Here is a 6857-nt window from a genome sequence, read left to right as displayed (position 1 = left end):
GTTTCCTCCCTCATTCAAACGATGTACAGATTCAAAGGTCAAAGTACATTTATTATCAAAGCATGTATACACTAAACAACCTTGAGATTCGTCTCCTTACAGGCAGCCACAAAGCAAAGAAACCTCAACAGAGCCACCAAAAAAAAGATGTCAAACACACAATATGGAGGAAGGGAGGGAGGGAGAGTGGGAGTGGAGAGGAAGGGGGATGGGGAGAGCGAGAGAGAGAGAAAAGAGGGAGAATTGTCCTATGATTTGGCCGGGGTTAAATAGGTGAGTTGCTGGGTGGAACAGCTCACTGGGGAGGAGGGGCCTGTTCCGGGCTGTATCTCTACATAAATAAATAAAAAAAATAATAAGTAGTTATTTAAAAAGTGTAGTGTTGGTAAACATTAAAGTGTAAGGTCATAACAAGGTAAATTATGAAGTCCATTTTATCGTACAAGAGGTCCATTGGAAGGTCTTATAACAGCGGGACAGAAGCCTGTGGTATGCGATTTCAGGCTTCTGTATCTTCTGCTTGATGGGAGTGAGAACGTCCAGCATGGTTGGGTCCTTCGACTATGTTGTTGCAGCCTTGGAAAGTTGTTTTGCCGTCCAAATGAAGTGTTTTGGTCCAAACCATTCATTGTCCATTCTCCCCTGACAGACACTGAGTTTCCTCCACAGATTGGTTATTGTTCTAGATTTCAGCATCTGCATGTTATCGTGCCTCCAAATCATTCTAACATTAGTTTGGTTACGCTTTGCATATTTTTAAAGAGGAATACTTGTAAAGTGTGTGCTTCTTATGCAGCATGAATCATTCCTATTAAAGCAAAGAGCATAAGGATCAGGGAAGAAGGCAGGCACTAGGGCCTAGTGTGTGAGAATAGCTCACTACGTCACAGCTGAATGACCCAGGGAATGAGCTTAAAGCTCTGAGAGGGGACTCTTTTGATAAGTATGTTCATTTTTGTTGTATAGATCAAGACTGTGGATTTACAAGCAGCTGGAAATAGTAATTTTTTTTAACTTAAAATGATTGCAATGTGAGGCAAGTAAGTTATAGAGTGAGCACATTATGGATGTTGTCTGGTTGCTGGTTATGCTTTTAATAAGGGAAAAGGAGAGCCAGGGAGATTGCATGAATGAAAGGGTTTATTTTCAGGGCCGTGAAAGCTTTTTATCCTTTAGCCAGGTTTCCTGCAGCTCGTCTGGTTTGGTCATATTCGGTCGAAAGTATGGTTGAGTGTCACTGTAAAACATGGATCATGTTACAGCTGTACAAGGTGCTGGTGAGACCACAGTTGGAGCATTGTGCGCAGGTCTGGGGACCCAGGTTTAGGAAGCATGTCATAAAAGGTGCAGAAAAGATTCGTGAGAACGTTACTGGGACTGGCGGGCTTGAGATATAAGGAGGCTAACGAGTGATCTTATTGAGATATACAAAATCATGAGGTATGATAACAGACAGCACGGGAGCATAGTGGTTAACACAACACCTTACAGTAGAGGCGACTAGGATTCAATTCCCACCACTGCCTGTAAGGAGTTTCACCTCCTCCCTATGACCACGAGGGTTTCCTCCAGGCGCTCTGGTTTCCTCCCACTTTCCAAAGGCGTACCGGGTAGGTTAATTGGTCAATGTAAATTGTTGCGTGATTAGGCTGCGATGAAATTGGGTGATGGCTGGGTGGTGTGGCTCAAAGGGCCTATCATGTGCTGCATCTCAGTAAATAAATAATAATAAATAAGATGAGTGGTCACCATGTTTTTCCCTCTATAGGGGAGGCTAAAACAAGACGGCAAAAACTTACGATGAAAGGAGAAAGATTTAATAGAGATCTTAGGGGAAAGTTTTTCAGCAAGGGGATGCACGAACCACCAGAGAGAGTGGATGAGGTGGGTAAAATCACAACGTTTAAAAGACGTTTGAATAGGTAGATGGATAGGGAAGGGTTAGAGGGACATGGGTCAATCAGGCTTCAATTCCTGCCGCTCCCTGTAAGGGATTTGTAAATCTGGATCGCGTGGGTTTCCTTTGGATGCTCCAGTTTACTCTCACATTCCAGACGAGCATGTTAGGGTTAGTAAGTCATGGGCATGCTATGTTGACGCCGGAAAAGTGGCAACACTTGTGGGCTGCCTTGGCACGTTGCAAACGACACATTTCACTGTATATTTTAATGTTTCAAGTCAAGTCAAGCCAAGTCACTTTTTATTGTCATTTCGACCATAACTGCTGGTACAGTACACAGTAAAAACGAGACAATGTTTTTCAGGACCATGGTGCTACATGAACAATACAAAAACTACACTGAACTACGTAAAACAACACAAAACTACACTAGACTACAGACCTACCCAGGACTGCATAAAGTGCACAAAACAAGTGCAGGCATTACAATAAATAATAAACAAGACAATAGGCACAGTAGAGGGCAGTAGGTTGGTGTCAGTCCAGGCTCTGGGTATTGAGGAGTCTGATGGCTTGGGGGAAGAAACTGTTACATAGTCTGGTCGTGAGAGCCTGAATGCTTCGGTGCCTTTTGCCAGATGGCAGGAGGGGGAAAAGTTTGTATGAGGGGTGCATGGGGTCCTTCATAATGCTGTTTGCTTTACAGATGCAGCGTGTGGTGTAAATGTCTGTGATGGCGGGAAGAGAGACCTCGATGATCTTCTCAGCTGACCTCAATATCTGCTGCAGGGTCTTGCGATCCGAGATGGTGCAATTTCCGAACCAGGCAGTGATGCAGCTGCTCAGGATGCTCTCAATACAACCTCTGTAGAATGTGGTGAGGATGGGGGGTGGGAGATGGACTTTTCTCAGCCTTCGCAGAAAGTAGAGACACTACTGGGCTTTCTTTGCCGTGGAGCTGGTGTTGAGGGACCAGGTGAAATTCTCCGCCAGGTGAACACCAAGGAATTTTGGTGCTGTTTCCGATCTCTACAGAGGAGTCGTTGATGTTCAGCGGAGAGTCGTCGCTCCGTGTCCTCCTGAAGTCAACAACAATCTCTTTTGTTTTGTTCACATTCAGAAACAGGTTGTTGGCTCTGCACCAGTCGGTTAGCCGCTGCACCTCCTCTCTGTATGCTGACTCATCGTTGTTGCTGATGAGACCCACCATGGTCGTGTCATCGGCGAACTTGATGATGTGATTCGAGCTGTGTGTTGCAGCACAGTCGTACATGTGGCAAATAAAGCTGACCTTTACAATCATATAGGAAAAATAACCTTGGAACCTGAAATACAAACTCTTATCTTTTTATTCTTTTTCCAGCTTGGCCCCCAGGAACAGATCTGGTAAGTCCTTTCCTTCGAGGGCAACTGTTGGAAGTTCTTAATATTTTAGTTGTGCTTCGTATCGCAAATCTGATCACTTTGTTTCTGTCTATGTTAACTCAGAACAAGGAGCACAAAGGAACAACAGGTACCAATTGTTCTTACATTGTGTGTTCAATGTTCATGTCTCTAGTTTTGGACTCCTCTGTCCTGGGATTGTTAACTCCAGTATTTTAGGTCCCTTATCTAAGAAAGGATGTACCGTCATTAGAGAGGGTCCAAAGGATATTCAGGAGAATGATCCTGGGAATGAAAGGGTTAACATATGAGAAGCGCTTGTTTGCCCTCAGCCCATACTTGCTGATGTTTAGAAGAATGACAGGGGATCTCATTGAAATCTATCAAATACTGAAAACTCTGGATAGTGTGGATGTGGAAAGCTATGTTTTCAATAGTGGGGCAGTCTAGGACAAAGGGCACAGCCTCAGAATACAAGAACATCCCTTTAGAACATAAAAGAGGAGGAATTTCTTTAGCCAGATGGTGGTGAATCTGTGGAATTTATTGCCACAGACAGCGGTGGAGGCCAAATAATTGGGTGCATTTAAAACGGAGATTGATAGGCTCCTGATTAGTAGATGTCAAAGGTTATGGCGAGAAGGCCGGAGAGGGTTAATAAATCAGCCATGAAGGAATAGCAGATCCGATTTGATAGGCCAAATGGCCTATTTCTTCTCCTATCTCTCATGGTCATATAGTCTTATGGATTGGTGTTGGGTCTGCTATTTTTCATGTTACAGGTATATGTTAACGATCTTGATAATGGAATTGATGGCTTTGTGATAGGATCAGAAGGTAGAATCCTTGTGGGTAGAGGTAAGAATCTGCAAAGATAAAAATACCCTGATGGGAGTTGTATACAAGCCTCTGAACAATTGCCAGGATGTGGGCTGCAAATTACAATGGGAGATAGAAAAAGGCAATGTTATGAAGGTCGTGGGGGATGTCAATGTGCAGGTAACTGGGAAAATCAGGTTGGTGCTGGAGCCCAATATGTAGAATGCCTATTGGGAGGCTTTTTAGAGTAGCTTGTGGTTGAGCCCACCAGCGAAAAGCCAGTTCTGTGTCACTTCCCCTTTACAGTGCCTCCTGTAGATTCGACCAATGAGAGGTGGGCCAGCAATGTGACTGTGAGGTATTGGGTAGAGTTCATTACTCACTAAAGCTTCTTAAGCTAATGTGCATTTGAATTGCTGTACCAAATCACAAGGCTATCAGTCAGGATACTTTCAACAGTAGATACAGTATGTAGAATTCACTAATTTTCTCTTTTGTCCCCTCCCACCCCAACATGCAGCTGTCACCAATGCCATGTTGATCCGTGGTCTGCAAGTTGTGTTGATATTTTCAATTGCACTAATTGTGGGTTTCACCTTCTGCATCGGAGTCAGCGCGAGGAAGGTTAGGTTTCTATCTTATCTCCAGAAGATGGTGTCGTACTCTAAACCAACGCCACAGCAAAAGACTTCTGTCAATGTGACCACGCACCCATGCAGAGTGGAGGTGACTGCAGCTCCTTGCCTTCCAAACTGGACATGTCAAAAATCTGACTGCCAATCTCATGTCGATCTATAAGGACTTCATGGCGTACCCACATTGCACGGACTTCCCGAGTATCCATAAGGCCAAGGTGTGCAACCAGAAGGATATTTTCCTGTTGCTGGTCATCAAGTCTTTGGCAGGGAATGCTGACCATCGTGCTTCCATCCGTAGCACATGGGGACAAGAGAGAAGAGTGGACTGGTTCTTAGTCCACTGTGTCTTCCTTCTGGGGTGGATGGAGAGCCGTATCCATTCACAGGCTGTTCAGTCACTGGTGGATCAGGAGAACAAGGAGCATGGCGAAATAATCCAGCAGAGCTTTCACGAGTCCTTCTTCAACGTCACCCTGAAGGAGACACTCCTCTGGAAGCGGTTCACCGAGGAATGCCAGGCTGTGAAATTTGTCCTGAGGGGGGATGACGACACGTTTGTTAATGTGGAAAATATTGTTGAATATCTGAAGGAGTTTAATGCTTCCCAGGACCTTTATGTTGGAGATGTTTTCAGGAACTGGTATCCAGTTAGGGTTGTTTCTAGTAAATACTACATCCCCCTATCTCTTTACGGGAATAAACCTTATCCTCCCTATGCCAGTGGGGGTGGTTACCTGTTGTCCAGAACGTCAATTCAGAAACTATATGATGCATCCAAGTACGAGGAGCTCTTCCCTATGAAGGACTTTTTTTTTATATAATATAATTTTTATTAAGTTTTCAAAAAGAATACATGAAAGATAAAATCTACCCTCCCCCCTCCCCTTAACCCCCGCCCCCATATATAGTCCTACCTAAAAGGAAGAAGAGAAAAAAAAGAAGAGCCGCCTGGGTGTTGGAAGGTTTCCACATGCTCCATGGGATTCAAAATAAACTTGGTATAATTATTCGTTACTTTCCCCAAGGGACCAAGATCTTTTTCTGAGCACTTAAATATGCCATCCTATCTTTTGTAAATAAGGGCGCCAAATATTCAAAAATGTCACATATTTATCTCTTAAATTATAAGTAATTTTTTCGAGTGGAATAGAACTAGCCATTTCATTATTCCAACGATCCATACTTAAATACGAATCAGATTTCCAAGTAACTGCTATAGTCTTCTTAGCTACTGCCAATGCAATTTTTATAAATTCTTTCTGATATTTATTCAATTTAAGTTTCGGTTTAATCCCTTCAATATCACCTAATAGAAATAATACAGGGTTATGTGGAAGTTGAATTCCAGTAATTTGTTCCAATAAGACTCTTAAATTTATCCAAAAGGGTTGAATTTTAAAACAAGACCAAGTAGAATGTAAAAAATTACCATGGATGATGATTTTGTGGGAATTTGTGCCCAGAGGGCCAAAATTGAAGTGGTCTCTCACAAAGGCTTCCGGACATTTGGAAATACTCCATATACTGGTTGGTGAGGCTGTAACGAAACCCAGTTTCCCTTGGGATCAATAAAGTATTTCTATCTATCTATCTATCTGTCTATCATATGATCCGTGCATTTAGAAAATACTAATGGTCATTCACAGAGTGACGCCCAATGAGTTGTGGCTGATTTGGAGCCTGCTGAATGACGCAGTGAAGCAGTGCATTCATTCATCGAAAGTTTAATGTACACTCAGCCATTACTTTATTAGGCACACCTGTTCACCTGCTTGATAATGCAAATATCTATTCAGCCAATCACGAGGTAGCAACTCAATGCATAAAAGCATGCAGACATGGTCAAGAGATTCAGTTGTTGTTCAGATCCAACATCAGAATGGGGAAGAAATGTTTTCAAAGTAGCTTTGACGATGGAATGATCATCAGTGACAGACAGGGTGGTTTGAGTATCTCAGAAACTGCTGATCCCCTGGGTTTTTCACACACAACAATCTCTCGACTTTACAGAGAATGGCGAGAAAAACAAAAAAATGTCCAGTGAGTGGCAGGTCTGTGGGTAAAAATGCCACGTAAATGAGAGAAATCAGAGGAGAACGTTCAGGCTGGTTCAAGCT

At 43.1% G+C, this 6857-nt stretch overlaps 1 pseudogene; it reads left to right on the top strand.

Annotated features, from left to right (window-relative positions):
* Positions 1-4907: 4907 nt before the first annotated feature.
* Positions 4908-6468, top strand: LOC140197095 (N-acetyllactosaminide beta-1,3-N-acetylglucosaminyltransferase 4-like; annotated as a pseudogene).
* Positions 6469-6857: the final 389 nt, after the last annotated feature.

This window comes from Mobula birostris, chromosome 4 (assembly GCF_030028105.1).
Source record: "Mobula birostris isolate sMobBir1 chromosome 4, sMobBir1.hap1, whole genome shotgun sequence".
Taxonomy (NCBI): domain Eukaryota; kingdom Metazoa; phylum Chordata; class Chondrichthyes; order Myliobatiformes; family Myliobatidae; genus Mobula; species Mobula birostris.
This window is presented reverse-complemented; position numbering and strand designations above follow the sequence as displayed.